The sequence below is a fragment of the Triplophysa dalaica genome, chromosome 10, assembly GCF_015846415.1.
Source record: "Triplophysa dalaica isolate WHDGS20190420 chromosome 10, ASM1584641v1, whole genome shotgun sequence".
Lineage (NCBI taxonomy): Eukaryota > Metazoa > Chordata > Actinopteri > Cypriniformes > Nemacheilidae > Triplophysa > Triplophysa dalaica.
The window spans coordinates 12,731,645-12,750,728 of NC_079551.1; the positions used below are offsets into that span (position 1 = coordinate 12,731,645).

At 39.4% G+C, this 19,084-nt stretch overlaps 1 long non-coding RNA gene across 1 annotated transcript; it reads left to right on the forward strand.

Moving 5' to 3' along the window:
• Nucleotides 1–731: 731 nt before the first annotated feature.
• Nucleotides 732–15,429, forward strand: LOC130429426 (uncharacterized). The gene is made up of 4 exons (XR_008907603.1): nucleotides 732–871; nucleotides 13,082–13,910; nucleotides 14,170–14,226; nucleotides 14,984–15,429. It is a non-coding gene; the product is annotated as an uncharacterized LOC130429426 (long non-coding RNA).
• Nucleotides 15,430–19,084: the final 3,655 nt, after the last annotated feature.

Sequence of the window (19,084 nt, forward strand, 5' to 3'; positions counted from 1 at the left end):
CTTGTATTTTACAATCAGCTGTCAAAGTATTTTTTATTTTATAATAAAAAGAATAAATGTCCAATTATAATAATAAAAATGAATAAAAAAGTCTGCTGAATGAATAAAAGTAAATATAAATTAGGGCTGTCGCGATTCCTTTTTTCAGATTAACGCGTAAAAAATATTTAACGGCAGTAACACAACATATGTTTTTTGTCTAAAGGCTTTTTAAAGGTTTATTACACCCAAATACTTCTTCATTTCTATCTCAGTTTGAAATTCACGGTGAGGACGTCAAATTGAATGTGAGGGCAAATCCTTTTAGTTTCCTCTTGGATAAAGGTAACAGTAAAGGAAAAAATCCCTCTCTCTCGCTTTCAATCTCTCTCTGTCTGTCCGTCTCTCTCCAAGGGCTCAATAAAGCTCCAGCTTTGTTGCCGCGGGAGGAGGTCACTCTTATTGATATGGGTTTCTTTCCACGGGTGCTACAAATCACATTATCAAGAAGCCGCCGCGGCCAAATCCTGATGGTATTAGGAAGTTCCTCTCTCCTCTGCAGTGGCCGAATCTTTGTCGTGAGGGAGGCAGATGTCGCCGCATCATAACCTGTTCCTTTCTATTTGTCCCTGAACGATAGAAACTCTGTCTATGTTGTTGTCCACCTGCCATGTTTATCTCGTAAACAGTCATTTTCCTTTTGAGTTAATTCACAACCTTTTTTCTGTCCGCAGATGGAGTTCTGTTTGTTTATAACTGTTAGCCATGTTTACCTCTTGAAAGCAGATCCAAGACACTACAGGGGGATAGAGTCCACCTGCGGCCCCCTGTGAAAGTGTCTGGGAACAGAGGTGACCTTGTGTTTGAAGACATCGTCCTGCCGCTCTTACAGGTATAGGCAGAATTATCTCTGTGGCGAACCAATAGCACACTTCACTTTAAAGTCGGCATGAAATGAAAAATAATTGTTTGTTAGTATTAACCTCCTCTCGAAACGACGTCTCTTCACTTCTGGTCACGAGGAATGGCGCCGGGGCAGGGCGTTCAAATCTTTTTCCTTTGAAAGACACAATCAATGGTCGGTGGGTGAAATCAAGTCCCGCCCTACGTTTTATTCTCATTTCACTCGGGTGTGTCACGACACGGGAAGAAAGACAATCGCTACTTTCGCTTCACGCCGACTTTAACTTTGAACTTCATGTACTTGCTGGTTGACCCAAGTTTCTCACTTTTCATTTCCTTTATTGCAATCTCATCATTGTTAAACTCATTTTTGGTTTTAGTTTCTGTTTTTAGTTCTTTACTTTTGTGACTTGTAATATTTACTTATGGTTTAAAAAAAATTCGTTCATGAAAACAGTGCAGAAGTTGTTGTGGGTTTGATTCCAATGGAATACACATACTGTAATAAAACAAAAACCGTCCCTTAAAGGGATAGTTCACCCATAAATAAAAATTCTGTCATCATTTTTTTTTCTCACCTTCGAGTTGTTCCAACACAAAATAAGGTATTTTGAAGAATGTAGAACAGCAAACAGTTCTGGGGCACTTGCGATGCAGTGCTTATCCTAGCATGCTCCTCCAGCGGTCTCCATGTACAAATGTGTAAACACATGACAGACGTGTTTTATTAAATAAGTCTCTGCATGTCTGTGCTCCAAAGCATACACATTTTTTTCCGGGATCAATAAATGCTTGTGAGACCACCTGAGTAATGGGCCTTCTGATAACTAATGCCATCGTGGGCTGCCCATGCAAAAAACACATTTCCAAACGGACCTCTCTCTCTCTTAAGCTCTCTCTCGCTCGCCCACATTGGGCCGTAATCAAGGCCGGGCTCTTAAGCTCTCGTTTTGAGGTTTGGGCATGTAACTCCTTTATTAGATTATATACCTTGTCTTTGGAGAACGAGAGATTTATACCTTTCATTATTGGGAGAAAGCATTTAATCAATAATTGTTGGGCGGGATTTATTATGCCGCATCGGTCTAAAATCCAAGGAGTGATGTTATTTGTAGCGACAGGGCCTGCCGTTTGGACGCCGGCCCACTTGAGAGCCGAGAGCGACCATCCGTCAAACGCTTTCCAAACGCTGGGTCAATGTTAGACGTTCTGATGCCCTTTTTCCTGGTGTTGGCCTTTCTTGGGCAGTGTGCGAGTCAACATGACATCAAATTTGACTTAAGTGACTTAATACGTATTTACTTTCTTAATTACTCAATTATTCTTGTTGTTAGGTAACGTCACTAAAGTAACTTCAGTTTCAAGACCACCAACCAACCAAATGTCCACATTCACGTATGACACGCCAACTTCTCCAATCACTTCCTGTCCCGTTTCTGCCCACCCTTGACTTCATCATTTGGTGGTCTCTCCAGTCCAACAGTCCATATTTTATATTATTTCGCGCTGTTTTTGATTTAAAAAATATCAAATATTAAGAAAGAAAAATTTTAAGACCTCACAACCTTTTTGCATCCTTGGAAATAAATAAAGATCAGCTCCTCGTGCTTCAGTCCACTGGTTTCGTCTAACCAACACAAACTCTTCAGGGTTTGTTTGCGGGCGTCTGTTCGGCACGCCCACCATTTGCTTCCGAGCGATTGCGTTTCCCCTCCGGTTATATTTGTCACACCTTGGGCGTCGTTCATGCGTGGCCATGGCTTTTTTTGTTTCCCCTGGCATTTGGTCCTGTCTTTGGATTCCATTAATTTTTGGCAATTTTTTCGAGCACTGTACAGCGCTATCTGCTAGCATGCTTGGCTAAACCGCCCTGCCGCTTCCCCGCTGCGATCAACAGCCCGGCTTCTCCAGAGAGGAGGAAAAATATAAATCAGAATAAGAAGCTTAGAGCTCATGGGAATCGGCGTTCGGCTGGAGTTTGTGTTCTGTGAGAGTCGAGGACTGATTTCTTGACTTTTTTAGTCCTCAGGGGAAAAGCCTCTGGACCAGAGACTTGACACTTGATGTAGTTGCACTTTTCATAGACAAACCTCTGTGTCTGTGAATTCTTCATGTGTGGAAGTAATGCGGTGAAGTGTTTGCCACAGTTTTGTGATGCTTTTATTATTGATAACTGTGTGTTTGATTTACATCCCTAGGCTAAAAGTGGTTTTGTGTTCATACAATTGAAACGAATGTTAAAAAATTTAATTTTTGGCCGAAATGTCTCTTAGGAAAACCTATAGCTGTATTTTAATTATTAAGTTCTTTTGAGAGACAAACATCCGTAGGATGCTATGAACCCAATCCATTAAGCTGAAGTGAACAGCACATTTGTTGCACCTGCCAATGAACTAATTTAAGCAATTAACGCTACTTAATAAAACAGTCAGAGAGGTAATAACACAATATAACCATGTGTACTCACGCACACCGTTTGCTGTATTTATCAGTGACAGACAATTATTGTATACACACCATTTGCACTACAACTATAAATAACTGGTTTGTTTGATCAAAACCATCACAGACAACACCATAGTTACCACATAGCATCTCCCTAGTTACCCCCAGGGACACCCTAGCTTGGCAACCCCCTGCAACACTTGCTTTACGTAACACAACAATGTTTTTAACTTTTTAAACAAGCACAACGCTTCTAACACAGCTAGTGGTAAAATACTGTTTGTTTATTTTGATGTATGTTCTCAAAACACTGAAAGAAACCTCAAGATAAACCACCAGCGTCTCATTTCCTGCGGTTGAATCGTGAGGTCTGCGGGTGAGTGTTTCATCTGCTGGTGTGTTGTTCGTGTCGGTTGGTTTACTGTAGACGCTCACTTCTGGGTGGGGTTTATCTGCTTTTGTTCTTAAATGTCAAGCCTGTGACCTTTTTGAGTTAATTTTTTTAGAGTCAGATGTGATACTACAGCACGCTCTTCAATATATAAACAGTATATATATTTTTTGTTGGACTGATGTTTGTCTTAGATTCGAGCTATCGTGGCCTGCCTCGCAATGTTCTCTTACCTCAGGATAGTGAGATGAATTTGACTGTTTCTGGTGTGGTGGATTAAAACAATGATAAAAAATAGACAGATAAACAATAGATAGATAGATAGATAGATAGATAGATAGATAGATAGATAGATAGATAGATAGATAGATAGATAGATAGATAGATAGATAGACATGTGGAAAGACAGAAAGACATGTGAAGAGACAGACAGACAGACACATGAAGAGACAGACAGACATGTGGAGAGACAGACAGACACGTGGAGAGACAGCAAACAGACAGACTGACATACAGACATGTGAAGAAAAAGACAGACACGTGGAGAGACAGACAGACACGTGGAGAGACAGACAGACAGACTGACATACAGACATGTGGAGAGACAGACAGACACGTGGAGAGACAGACAGACACGTGGAGAGACAGACAGACACGTGGAGAGACATACAGACATGTGAAGAGACAGACAGACACGTGAAGAGACAGACAGACACGTGAAGAAACAGACAGAATGTAGGTAGACAGACAGACATGTGAAGAGACCGACAGACAGACAGACATGTGAAGAGACGGACAGACACGTGGAGAGACAGACAGACATGTGAAGAGACAGACAGACAGACAGACAGACATGTGAAGAGACAGACAGACACGTGAAGAAACAGACAGAATGTAGGTAGACAGACAGACATGTGAAGAGACCGACAGACAGACAGACATGTGAAGAGACGGACAGACACGTGGAGAGACAGACAGACATGTGAAGAGACAGACAGACAGACAGACATGTGAAGAGACAGACAGACACGTGAAGAAACAGACAGAATGTAGGTAGACAGACAGACATGTGAAGAGACCGACAGACAGACAGACATGTGAAGAGACGGACAGACACGTGGAGAGACAGACAGACATGTGAAGAGACAGACAGACAGACAGACATGTGAAGAGACAGACAGACAGACACGTGGAGAGACAGACAGACAGACATACATGTGAAGAGACAGACAGACACGTAGAGAGACAGACAGACAGACAGACATGTGAAGAGACAGACAGACACGTGGAGAGACAGACAGACAGACAGACAGACTGACATACCGACATGTGAAGAGACAGACAGACATACTGACTGACTGACAGACAGACAGACAGACAGACAGGCAGATAGACAGAAAGATTGACATGTGGGCAGACAGATGTTTGAAGGGACAGACAGACAGGCAGATATACAGAAAGATTGACATGTGGGCAGACAGATGTTTGAAGGGACAGACAGGCAGGCAGGCAGACAGACATGTGAAGAGACCGACAGACAGACAGACATGTGAAGAGACAGACAGACACGTGGAGAGACAGACAGACAGACATGTGAAGAGACAGACAGACACGTGGAGAGACAGACAGACAGACAGACAGACTGACTGACATACCGACATGTGAAGAGACAGACAGACATGTTGACAGACATACTGACTGACAGACAGACAGACAGACAGGCAGATAGACAGAAAGATTGACATGTGGGCAGACAGATGTTTGAAGGGACAGACAGACAGACAGACAGGCAGGCAGACAGACAGTCAGATCTTTTGATATTTTTAAATGAGTGTGTTTAGATGTTGTAATGAGTGTTTGTTATATTGATTATTGTGTGTTGTTGTCTGGTTGCTGCAGTTTGACATGTGAGTGGTGATTCTCTCTGGATCTAGTTAGTGCAGACGATTGAACTGCAGAGAGCAGACGGTGAGCTGCAGTGCTGTATATCTGCACTGACACATGCACCACGCTTTCATTTCTCTACTGAACTGAACTGAGCTGAAAAAACATAAAAACCAACTCCTGATCCCACATTTAAATTCTGTTAAACACTTAAGCACCAAAAAAAAACATTCGTAAGATGTACATAATAAACATATATAAAATATTAAAAATATATATTTTTGTACAGCAGGGTTGTCTCCTCAGGTGTCTGTTTAAATAAATCATCAGCCAACACAAAAATCAGAGGTTAGATGTTAAATGTTCCCCAGAAAAGAGAAAGAAAATCAAATAAGTTTTCAATGACACAAGATGTAATAAATGGCGTCTGGATTTTTAGTTTTGAGATGCACTGTTGAATTCCATGAGATTGTGGCTGCTTTCGTAGGGATTGGTCAGCGGGGGGCGCTGTCTGCTTTTAGTGCTGCTATATGTGACTGAATCACAGTCTGGGGACAAGATCATGACATTCAGCAGAAACAACTCAAGGCTTCTTACCAATGATCATATTTAAATCATGTTGAGTTTTTATATGAATACAAGTGAAAGAATATTCAGGTTTAATCTATAGATATTTCTGGTTTGGGAAAAGAGAGAGTGACGATGAAATGACGTCTGTTAAATCTGGACAGGGTGACATGAAACAAAGATACAAACACTAAACAAATAAAATATTGAACAAATGTAGTTTTTCAGTCATACCGCACAGCCATGAGAGACGCTGCTTCTACAAACCGAACAGATTTTTTTATATATATTTTTTTTTTATATATTTTTTTTTCATTTTTCACCAGGAAATCGTTGGATTTCTCGTGTCACACCAGTCGTAGACGAATGTGAGTCTGCATTGGATTGTTGGAGATATGGAGGATTTTTGAAGTTCACATTCATTTTGTTGTAATTCTGCTTTGAAAATCAAGAACTTCTGGTGTTTTGTCGCTTTGGTGTGTGAAGGGGCTGTAAACTTTCCGCATTTTTCTTGATTTTCTTTCTTTAATACAACAGATGGCGGTAAACAGAATCATCCGTAAGATGTTTGTTCAAGACTCTTGGGGTCTGTGACGCGCCCATCCTGCTCTTCCGACTCTCTGAGCTGTCAGTCAACACCAGACCTTTGAGCTCTTACACTTCACATAATTATTCATAACACCACATTTGGCTTTCAAAAACTGATATAGTTGAGGAAATGTGGAATGGAGCTCAGTATGAAATAGAATAAAAAGCTTTGTGGGGCCGCTGGGTAATAACTGCTTCTCTTTGCAGAACGGCATGCTGGGATAGCACAAGAGTTTGTGTGAGCGTCCCTGTCGTCTCCAGTGTGACCGAAGGCCTCGGGCCCTCAGTGAAAGTGCTGCGCTGGGCTTTTTATTCTGATGTACACGCAAGGGCCACTCTATTATTTACAATCAATATACAATTATCCTGCCCTCCAACCCAATATCTTATTTATGTCTTATAATTTTCAAACATGCAGCGTGTGTACTGCTGGACGAGAGGAGTGTGCGTCTACTCTGTGTGTGTTGTTGTAAATGGTTTTCTTTTGTGTGTCTCTGCATGTCTTTGTGTGTGTGTACCATACTGTGTATGTGATTTTTTTCTGTGTTAGTATACTGTTTGTGTGGCTATTTCGTATGTTTGTGCACACAGTTTGTGTGTACACTTTATGTATTTTTTTTTACTCTGTATGTGCATCTGCGTATGTGTGTCAATTGGGTTTGAGTATATTGTGAATATGTGTGCATTGTGTTTGTCTTAGTGTGTGTGTGTGTGTGTGGGTCTTTGTGTGTTTGTGATTACATTAATACTGTTTATGTATGTGATTATTTTTTATTTGTGTGACTGTGTGTGTACAGTAATTTTGTGAGTATGGTGTGTGTGTTTGTTTGTGTATGTACTGTGTATATGTGTGTACTCTGTAGGTTCCTCTGCATGTATATTTGTGAGTACGGTGTGTGTGAGTGTGTGTGTGTATGTACTGTGTATGTTATGTACTCTGTAGGTTCCTCTGCATGTATATTTGTGAGTACGGTGTGTGTGTGTGTGTGTGTGTTTGTTTGTTTGTGTATGTACTCTGTAGGTTCCTCTGCATGTACAGTATGTATGTGTGCGTGTGTGTGTATCGCTGCTTTTGTGTGTTTATTCTGTGAACATGTGTAAATTGTGTTATTTTCAGATATTTTTGTCTATTTGTATATTTGACATTGGATATAGTGTTATGTTTTGAGTCTTTTTCAAAAAAAATTGTTAAATTAAGATTGTAATGTTTATATTCAGTAAATATAAATGCATTTTATATACATGTTATACATCATTAAAAAGAAAATGAAAGGAAAGTTTTATTCCTAATTATAGAATATATATTATACTATATTATTTCTCACATATCCTCTGCAGTTCCGTCATGAACCACTGGGGGTTTGTGAACTAGTTTAAATTCCCACATTGTAGAACTTTAAAGTTGTAAACAGAAAAGTAAAAACTATCTGATGTCAGCTGGGGCGCATTAGTTGGTCCTTCTTTGACTCGCGTGTGGCCCAAGGTCAGCAGAACCAACCAGTGTTCCCACAAATAATTAGCAGTGTGGTGGAACAGGAAGTGAGGACGGCCCCCGGGCTCTGCAGCGGTCAGGTATCCGATATCGTCATTACCCGCTGGCTCGATGTCTGGAGAGACCTAGAGGGCAAACACCAGCACCTCTGTACTTCATCTGCCTCGCTCGGCTGTCTAAAAAAAGAGTCTGTTGTGGTGCGGTATGGATCCGAAGTCACAGGGGGCTTTAAACAGAATAAAATGGGGGTCTGCCAATGCCTGGTGTCATGCTTCAATTGTCAGGCCAAACAAGTTTCAGCTCTTCAGCGTCGGTCAGGCGGAAAGCAAGCATTGCGGTTTTATGCTAAACAAGAAAGACTTTAGATACCTGGACCAAAACCTAGTGAGCTACCTTTTAAGGGTGCATGCTAACCAAAACACATCTGGAACTCTTATACACTAGACGTGAGCGACACAACGCAAAACAACAAATGCCGTTTTTATCGAATGGGGTCGTATCGCATCACGTTGCGTCCGGTGTAGATAGGGTGTTAGGGTGCATTTACACCACGCTCACTACATAAAAAGGTTGTGCCTCTGAGTGTGATGTCATCATTTAAACAAATTTGCATTTAATATATAATCACTGATAACAAATATGTAGAAAAAGTTTAAATCTCATTTTGTTAAAAAGGAATGGCCAAGCTTTATAAGAGTTTTTCATTTTTAGTTCACAAACGGTATTGCGAATACACTACAGTTTTTCGTTAAAGTGCGAAAACGCTATACGAATAAAAAGTGACTTCGTATGGAGTGCTCTACATGGAGTCTGAACTACAGACAGAATGTGCAAATACATCAAACCCAACCACGAGCGTTGGATCCGTCTGACCTCGCTTAGATTAGCGACAATGATGGTCTTCACTTCATTAGTTTAGATTAGCAGGAGCACCAGCAATTCAAACAAGAGGGGGAATTACGTCCTGCTTGGCTGAATCATTCAAATTGGCTGAGATACAAAGACGTTTTTCCACCCAGCGCCGACGAAAGGGGTTACGAACGTGAATAATTGTCTTTCCGTTGAGTCAGCTGAAAACAGATGAATTCTGGGGAGGAAATGCAGGGTTTAGAGATTTAAAAGGGACGGCGTAATGACAAAACGGTGTGGATTTGATAGGGCGGAGGGGGGTTACATAATGAAATTGTTGCTGTCTGTAAAAAACGATTTGAATTGACTGTTGAGGTCTTTGACGGTTAGACTAGTTTAGACCAGCTAATCTACTGTTTAGTGTGTTGAAGCTAAGATTTCAAACTATTTTAAGAAGACGTTTTTATTCTCAATTCTGTTTTCACATCAAACATAAAAAACAATCTCACATATCTACTGCAATTTATCTTCTTCAGCATCGACGTTGAAACCGAGAGATGTGTGCAGTGACCTGTGCTCTCGCCGTATCCTGAACCATCTCGTGTACAGCTTGTACGCCGTCTCGCTCCGTGCGGGCCATCAATGCGGACACCGTGAACTAATCCTCGCCGTCTCGACCTGTTCGCTTTCTACTCTGATGAGCACAGGATCAATGTCACAGCCACGAGTTCTTGCTGGGAGGCCTGGAAATGTAGAAGGAGGTATCGGAAAATGGAGCGACTGTAATTCATGGGGTATTGAGTCAGCCCCAGCAGCTCCCAGAATGCTTTTGTGCAGGGCTGGCTGGCTGGTCAGCTGTCTTTTCGGTATTGTGAGACAGTATTGTGGGGAAAGATTTGAGAAAATATCAGCTTGCTAGCCATATTTCTTAAATTCAAACTTTACTAAACATTTCCTGATTTTCATCAAAAATGTATAACAAGACAGACATTTGAAAATGTCTTTTCGTTTTTATTATTAAATACCCAAAAAATCTATTTTTTTAAATTGATAGCTATCACTTTTTTGTTGCTCCATCAGGAAGTCAACATGACATCTGACGGATAATATCTGGATAATAACTCAGAAAACAAGTCACAGCTTTTTGAATTGGCAACAAACTCATTAAAATGATCCGCGTGTGTCACGGCTGCCGTAGATGTGATTAAGTTTGCTGGCATGTAGCCTTCATTTATACGTCCAAATGTGTGTCGCTGAAGTAGGACAAATAATAGAATATATAGTGTTATATTTAAAATAGGGAAGATATCCCAGAATTCCTTGTTCCTGCTTCTAGCATATCCAAGAATGAAATGTGTTTGAACAACTTTTTTCAATGAGTTTTTTCATTTGTATCTCTTCCCAAACGTGACTGTATTATTTATTTGGACATTTCTGCCGTAGGCTGTTTGTTTGCGTCTACACAGATTTAAAGCCCAAGGCCACAAAGAGTCAAATCAACATCAACTATTTTAAGATCTACAGTGTTGCGTGAAAATTGTATTGATACGTTTTTACCCTTGTGACTTCTTTAACACATTATTCACTTTCAAACTTTCTCTTTCCATAAATTAGTATCCTTTTTTACCAAGGAGACATTGTTGTAGGTGAAGAGCAATTGATGGATTGAAATGTGATGCATGAAGATAAATCACGGTAAATGTCACATGTTTTTGGTAAATCTAACAGGACATCAATGGCAAGCTTAGAAGTTCTGCTAAAGTGAAAAAGGCAAATAGGTGGAAGCTCTAATATTTGACATGGGTAACTTCATCAGAAGAATCAGAATCAGCTTTATTTGCCAAGTGTGCACACACACAAGGAATTTGATCTAGTTACCGGAGCTCTTAAACACATAACACGAGAAATATAAAATAATATTAAATAAATATGGCTAAGAGGATAAAATATCAATAATATACAAAGGTGCAGTTTAGTTGTGTGCAAGTGTGACTAGTAAGTACTTCATCTTTCTAGGAGGCTGAAAGGACAGACAGACAGGAAGGCGCTAGTATACATAATCGCTTGACAGTAAGACCCGACCATTTAGAACAAATTGTATAAAGTGCTGTCCTCCTCTGAAACTGCGCTGTTACTGGCTCGGATGCTGTCATCATTAAATTAAGGGACATCAGTGAGGGTCAAGATGCAAGGTCACCATGGCAACAGAGTGAATTATGGGTAATAGATACATTCATTGTTTACATTTGAAGGATTTACATGGCGATAGATTTTCATAAACTTGGATAATCATTGCCTGGTTGTCATACTAAAAAGGTGCCTTTTGAGATCCATGTTGAAGACATAATTAAAAGTTTTTTTATGATTAAAATCGTATGTTCTGCTGTGGACAATCTTGATGTGGAATGATTTGAAATGGTATTTCTAATTTGTTTGAGAAATGGCTGAGCGAGAGATGTCTGGCTAAAAGGCAATTTCTCATGTAAACATGTACTTAAAACTCGCCGTCTTTCCATTAAATCTTAGACAGACTCCTTCAGCAGCTGCGTCTCAAGGGCCTGTTCAGGGCAATCCAGTAAATTCTGTCTAGAGATTTGCTTTATAGAAATTGCCTCATCCCTCAATCCAAAACAACAGATACATTTAAACCTTTGCAATAGTTTGTTTCACATTACAGGACTTGTTTCTTATTCCAGGTGTTTGTTTCACATTGCACCAGTGAAATTAACATTTCATCCCATCTACCTGCTGTGACCTCATTTTACATTATACCACTGCATGTTGAAAATCTTTATTCACTCTTATGTAAAAAAAGTCCACACATTGTCCGCCACGAGCTATGATTGGGGTAGCAAATCGTCTGCTATTTCATTGATGGAATAATGTAATAATAAGTCCACAGGTAGTAATCTATCAGGAGGGTGAGAGGCTATATGCGGCGGTCCCTGCAAAGCTCTTGAATGACCGTAAGACTATTGTCAGGCCCTTTTATCCTACTGCGAATATCTGTTTGTCACGGCCATTGTGGTCATGTCATTATTAGTTATTAGTCGTTCAAAGATTAAAACCTCAAAGTTTGGGTCAAACTGAAGAGGCCAAATTTATGTTGAGTGTATGCTTATGTGGTTTTGTCAGTAGCTATATAAACAATGCTTGTTGACGTAGTGTACTATTTAAAACTGCTAATACTATTAGCTATCTTATGTTTAGTTGGGCTACACGATTTTCTAAAGCTAATTTAAAATGTAGTTTCTTTTGTCGCAGTTTAACAGAACAAACTTTTTTACAGTGCACATTTGAACTCCAGCTGAAATTCAGGCCAAATACGTCGTTCTGAATCACAGCTGACCTTTTCTTCATTTTGTGGCTATATAATATTTCTCCTCTTTCTGCTTTGTCTCTTTGACACGTAATAAATTAACAACGCTTCAGCGCGGCGCTTTTGGGCGAGTTCGGTGCGCAGTGCTTGTGAAAGCGTTGGCTTTGTGACCCTGGATTATCTTCTGGTTATTATTGGCATGAGTCTCACTTCGAGTCTCGTACTGTAATCGCACCTCAGGACTCCTCCACCTGTACATTACTGAGAAACCTTATTAAAATCTTCTCAGCAGTCAATTAACCTGTCACATGTGACTTAGACCCTAACCCATAATGCACTGCTTCACTCTATAAATAAACAGATGAGAGGAACTCATGAGTAGAAGTTGCTGTTAGAACTAAAATTATGGAATAATTTTATACACTAACACAAGCATGCATGACAGATCATTTTTTTCTACATGAAGAACAGTTTTGAAAAACCTAATTTGGTTTTGGACAAGGTTAAAAATGCAGTCATGTTGAGAATTTGCAAAAAAATAATTTCCCAGACAGGTTTAATGTGAACTTCATCTGCGTTCCCGACGTTGAAGAAACAGCCAACTACTTCCAGCTTGAATTGCTTATTTACATTTTTTTCATCCTCTCTTGTGTTGTTTTTGGAGATGAAAGTCGGCTGACAGATGGAAGGAAGTAAATCTGGCTGGATGGGCTCTGGAATCCTCCAACGCTGATGGGATGTCTCCTAACGCTCAGTACCTGCGATACAGTCGACCAAGAGAAACGGCTAGCAGACAACCATCTGCGTCTGATGACTCATTCCGTGAATCAGACAGGATTATGTTTATTTCAATTTATTTCGAGAGCTTTTTGCGTTTCACGATGTTGCATTTTGGCTCATTTCTAAAATTTTCCTTGACATGATGTGTAGTTCACATGTTTATAAAAAAGGATCAGAGTCATATTGAAAAAGAAAGATATTACATCCAAAATGGCAAAGGTTTGTAGACAATATTTGGAGAAAAAACCTTTTTTTGTATTGGGAATTATTGCATAACCATTTTATTTGCAACAATCAACAATATATACCTTTATAAAACATTTTGCATGACGTAAACAACACTGGTCCAGACCCTGACAGCACACATCTCAGAGAAATACATTGGATGTATGCATTTACATCTGTTAGACGTATTTTTTTTACGCAAATTTGTTTGCCCATCTCCAATACGTCTCTGAGATGTCTCCTGTAAGATGTCGTGAAAACATTTATAAAATGTATATGATTGAGAATGTATGTAAAACTTCCTTTTCCATGACCTTTGTGAGATGTTTTCACAGCAGATGTTTTACAGATCTTTATCAGACATCGGAACTATTTCTTTTTTATTTCACATATATATATATAATATATATTTGACATTCCATCCAGGGTGTATCCTGCCTTGATGCCCGATGACTCCTGAGATAGGCGCAGGCTCCCCGTGACCCGAGGTAGTTCGGATAAGCGGTAGAAAATGGATGGATGGATGGATATATATTTAACGTTGAAGAAAGTTGTTAGTATGCTTGTTTAACGTTTCAGTTTAGTTTGAAATATTTTATTGGTTTATTTGGTTAACATGTTGTTTACGTTTGCAAAATGTCTATAGAACGTAGTTTAAACCAAAATAACAACCTGGCCATAACGTTTCTTTACATTAAACATGCAAACTAAAACTTACTCAAAAATAAGTTTACATCTCTTTTGCAGAATATCTCTTGTGTTCGACAGAAGAATGAATGTATGCGTATTTGGAACGATATGAAGGTGAGGTAATGGTGTCCATGAACTTCTTTTAAAATACTTTCTTTCAGATGAATTTCTTATGATACTATTTTGATTTAATCTATTGTAAAGCACAGACCTATGGAGAGCTTCCAGGGACCATCACAGCACATTCAAGAAAGAATAAATGCTTTCATGTTTTGATTTTATTCACCTTAGTCTGGTGAATGGGCCCTTTTCTCTCTCTGTTAAGCGTGGGTCTCCGATTCCTCCGATTGTACATTTTCTCAGCGATTTATTCCCGGAAATTGATTGAGCGTATACAAAGAAATAGAGCTCTTGAAAGCAGCACTTTAAATCCATCTGTTTAGACTGCGTGGGTCACTCAACGATCGGAAAACACTCCAGTTAATTTCGTCTATGACAGAGTCATCGCCCGGATCCCCTGGCAATGATATACCGGTAAACTGGCCGGTCGATGGGCTCCGTTAGGTCCCCATTCTTTTTGACCCAACATTTGGGAAACACAAACAGGCCGATATCTAATTCATTTTTCTGTTCAAGCCTTTCATTCCACCATAGTTTGCCATTTACTGGCCTAGATGCAATATATTGTAGTTTGCAAACTTAAAAAAACTTGCAGCGTGTTTGGGTTGGGAATAGAGTTATGATGACGGAGGAGACGGCTACAACATCAGCTGGCTTTGAGGTTGGAGACGGGTTGAGCTAAACCGTTGGGAAAGACGGATTTCAAAATTGGAAGCTTTATTTGGGTGATTTTTCTCTCCATTTCTTTCAGGTCGCCCTGCCTTGCTGAGCGAGTATTTGTGTCAAAATTCATCTGCGGTTGATCAAAGCTGTCCTCATCACCGGCGCTTCTCTCTCCGACGAGACTCCTCCTGACTTTGATCTTTTAATTTGCAGTCTTTTTTGTTTTCGTCTGTCATTCCACGTTGTTGCTTTCAAAGAAAAGACACATTATTTATCACCAGCAACCTTTCTGATTTGTTTTGACTGGAGGATAACGACGGCACGGTGGTGGTAATTGATTCACTTTTTGTTTGGTAACTCGAATCTGCGTCACACAGATCTTTTATTGTTTGTTTTGGTATTCACTCAGAGGGAGAAATGAAGTACGTTTGACCCACACCCAAGAAAGACTAAGCAGTCTGGAGTATTTATTCTCATAATATCAAAACACACAGTTCTCATTTTCTCAAAACGTACATAGAGGCCAAAAGACTGGAGACGCCACAGCATTTCAATGCATAAATCCTGGAAATTAATGAAACTAGTAATTCCTTTGATGTTTCCTCTTTTTACCATTAAACTTCAAATCAAACTTTATATAATTTTACATTTGAAGCCTATTTTCTTTAAAAGCTTGTTATTGGTGTTCTGAGTGATTATATATTGTTGCTAAAATATAATTTCTATTAATAAAACAAAGCTTTGCAATGCAGTTTCTAAGGCGTTCTTATGGGTTGCTAGGGTGTTACAGGATGGTTGCTAGGTGTGCTGTCAAGTCTTGATGTTACAACGACGGTAACGCTCATGGTGGTACAAGTGACCTGCCAAATTGTGTACGCTGCAAATAAAATCCAACTCTGTTTGCCTCTTGTTTTCCAGTCCAAGTATATAAACATCCTTAAATTAAGAATTTACTCAAGAAGCAAAATGACTTTCGATATTACGTTTGTTTGAAACAATAACACATATCTGCCTATGATGAGTTCAGAAAAATAAACTAGAATTTGAAGTTTATTTTTCCTGTCCCCTTGCCACATAGGTTTTCTATCAATCTTTTTTTCAGAAAACAAGATTTATGTCATTTTGCTACTGTCTTATCTGATTAATCTGAAAAATGATGATTTCATGATTTAATGTTTAGACATTTTGGAAACAAAATGAAACAGTATAGGGATAAGATGAGCTTCTTTAATGATGCTTGAAGATAAAACCAAATTAGAAGTTGTTATAGATAAATGCCTTTTATGACGGTCTTCGTGTTTTAAATGTTTCAAAGAAAAATACCTCAGGTATCAAACCTGATACTCAACTCAACTCAACTCAACTTTATTTATATAGCGCTTTTTACAATTTTCATTGTTACAAAGCAGCTGTACATGAGACACATTTAATACAAGTATGAATTCTAAAGCAGCCCCCCCGGCCAGGCAGATAGTGCAAAACAATATGCAAACGGTGGTGAGGAACCCAAAACTCCCATCGAGAAAAAAAACCTCAGGGGAACCCAGGCCCAACCAGGGGATTCCAGTTCCCCTCTGGCAAAAGCTGCTGCCTCTGCACAAGCTCATCAGTGCTTGCACAACAAGGCTTAATAAAAATATAAAAATTAAAGATTATCATTAACAATCTAATAGCATTTGAAATGTTGTAGAAAAAAACAAAGTTGTCGCGTCCTTTATCCAGCTCTATCCTCTTAGCACTTGTCAGGTCACCGCTTCCCATTCTCAGCTCTGCCATCAGGTCTGGGCATGAACTGCATCCTGCGGTAACCTTGGAACAAAGAGACAAGACTGGCTGAGAGTAGAGTAGTGTTCTGCACTCTTTGATGCAACAAGTACATCATTTGTTGTTGGATGTGTTCCTGGTTCCGGTTGATCTAAATAATGCAGCCTAAATCCTCTGAGGATTAATATTATGGAGGTGTAGTGTATGCAAGATTAAAAAGATGAGTCTTTAGTCTAGATTTAAACTGACAGAGTGTGTCTGCCTCCCGGACCGTGCAGGGAAGAATATTCCAAAGTTTAGGCGCTAGATAAGAAAAGGATCTACCACCTGCACTTGATTTTGAAATTCTAGGTATTACCAACTGACAGGACCCCTTAGAACGTAATGTACGTGGTGGTCTGTAATACAATAGAAGTTCATTCAAATACTGCGGCGCTAGACCATGTAGGGCTTTATAGGTAATAAGCAAGATCTTAAAGTTAATGCGATGCTTTATAGGTAACCAGTGCAAGGTTGACAGAACCGGGGTTATATGCTCATACTTTTTTGTACGTGTAAGAACTCGAGCTGCCGCGTTTTGAACCAGTTGCAGTTTTTGTAATAGGCCCGCAGGGCAACCACCTAGAAGTGCATTACAGTAATCTAGTCTTGATGTCATGAATGCATGAATTAATTTCTCTGCATCTGACAGTGACAGCATATGACGTAATTTAGATATATTCTTAAGATGGAAAAATGCAATTTTACAGGTGTTTGCGACATGGCTTTCAAATGAGAGAGTACTGTCAAATACAACGCCAAGATTCTTAGCTGATGACGAGGATTTTATGGAGCATCCGTCAATCGTTAAGCAGTATTCTTGGTTGTTACGCATAGCAGTTTTCGGTCCAGTAAGTAACACTTCTGTTTTGTCCGAGTTTAGTAGTAAAAAATTGTTACTCATCCACATTTTTAAGTCAACTATGCAATCCTTTATTCGATGAAACTGCTGGGTTTCATGAGGCATCGAGGAAATATAAAGTTGAGTATCATCAGCATAACAGTGAAAGCTAATTCCGTGTCGCTTTATTATATCTCCTAGAGGTAGCATGTATAATGCGAAGAGCAGGGGTCCCAAGACTGAGCCCTGTGGTACACCGTACTGGACTTGTGATTTGCGGGACACCTCATTGTTTATTGCTACAAATTGAAAACGGTCGGATAAATAAGACTTAAACCATTTCAATGCTATTCCGTTAATGCCGACGTAATTTTCGAGTCTATGTAGAAGTATGCTGTGGTCAATGGTGTCAAATGCAGCACTGAGGTCTAGCAGCACCAATAACGAAATACAGCCACGGTCAGACGCTAAAAGCAGATCATTTGTAACTCTGATCAAAGCAGTCTCTGTACTGTGACATGCTCGAAATCCAGACTGGAATTCATCATTAATGTCATTCCTTTGGAGGAAGGAGCATAATTGAGTTGAAACTACTTTTTCCAGAACTTTAGATATAAAAGGTAAATTCGATATAGGCCTGTAATTCCCTAGTTCTTTGGGGTCGAGTTTGGTTTTTTTTAAAAGAGGCCTTATAACAGCCACCTTAAATGCTTTAGGCACATGTCCTAATGTCAGAGATGAGTTAATAATACTAAGAAGAGGATCTATAATTTCGGGGAGCATTTCTTTCAGTAGTTTTGTAGGTATAGGGTCTAGCATGCATGTTGATGATTTAGATGATTTAATGATTTTAGACAGTTCATCGTGATCTACTGTAGAAAATAATTGCAATTTCTCCTTAGGGGTGCTGTAGTTAGTTTGTTCAGCGGATTTCACTACAGGTTGCATTGTTATAATTTTTTCTCTTATATCTTGGATTTTACTTGTGAAGTAGTTCATAAATTCATCACTGTTATGCTGATAATCAGAATCTGACGTCGATGACGACTTATTTTTTGTTAATTTAGCCACGGTGTTAAATAAGAACCTAGGGTTGTGATGGTTTTCCTCTATTAGTGTTGAAAAGTAGGCGGATCTAGACGTTTTTATTGCATTCCTGTAATTTCGAGTACTATCCTTCCATGCTATACGAAATACCTCTAAATTCGTTTTCTTAAAGTTGCGCTCCATTTTACGGGATGCTTTTTTTAGAGTCTGAGTGTGTTCATTATACCACGGTGTTGGGCTGCTATTTTTAATTTTCTTTAAACGCAGAGGAGCAACTGTGTCTAATATTTCCGAGAAAGTAGAGTTAAAATTTTCAATAGTAGTGTCAAAATCGTCAACGTTATTACTCATGCTGGATATTTTAGACAATTCAGGCAGATTATCGAGAAACGCATCTTTGGTAGTTGAAGTAATCGTTCTACCATATTTGTAACAAGGAGTTTGATTTGCAGCCGTAGGCCATTGAAGCAAACATAATATCAGATAATGATCCGAAAT